This window comes from Octodon degus, unplaced genomic scaffold (genome assembly GCF_000260255.1).
Source record: "Octodon degus isolate 3935 unplaced genomic scaffold, OctDeg1.0 scaffold00264, whole genome shotgun sequence".
NCBI classification, from domain to species: Eukaryota; Metazoa; Chordata; class Mammalia; order Rodentia; family Octodontidae; genus Octodon; species Octodon degus.
Genome location: NW_004524840.1, coordinates 2,308,498 through 2,309,109, shown reverse-complemented (window position 1 = coordinate 2,309,109; position 612 = coordinate 2,308,498).

Sequence of the window (612 nt, the reverse complement as noted above, 5' to 3'; positions counted from 1 at the left end):
ATTCTACAGAGTAAGCATGATTTAAAAGGTAGTCTTTTACCAGTCTAACAATATAAATAAGTATACACTGGAAAGGGTGATTTTTAATTCCTGTGGAATAAGCAGATGTGAATGAAACATTAAATGGGTAGGATTATACTTACAAATAAATCTAAACACTTTGCCTTCTTCACTAGGTTTTCATGATTCAAAGCCAGAACACTCTGTGCTTCTAAATTTGTTATTATAGAGGTAAAGGAAGATTTGAAAAATGAGAAAAAAATCTCAATGGCAGGATTCACAAACATACATTATGATTACATAGTCTCCAATTTTAAGTTTGGGGTTTTAAGGAAGCAAAAGCTGTAAAAATGAAGAGATGCCTGTCTCTAGAAGACTCATGACTTCATACTGACACCTAATGACAATGTTTTCTTGGGCACATGTTTGAGAGATTTTTGAGGTTTTCTTTATTTTTACTTTTATGTCAATTAGATTGGAGAATGAATCCAAAATAGACTGGAGTCTGCCTCACATACCACTAAGGTGGTATAAAAGGACCTACACAGGTTAAGGAACTCAGACCGCAGAAGCAGCTCCTCTGCCTCAACTAAAACTTCCACTCCTGACACC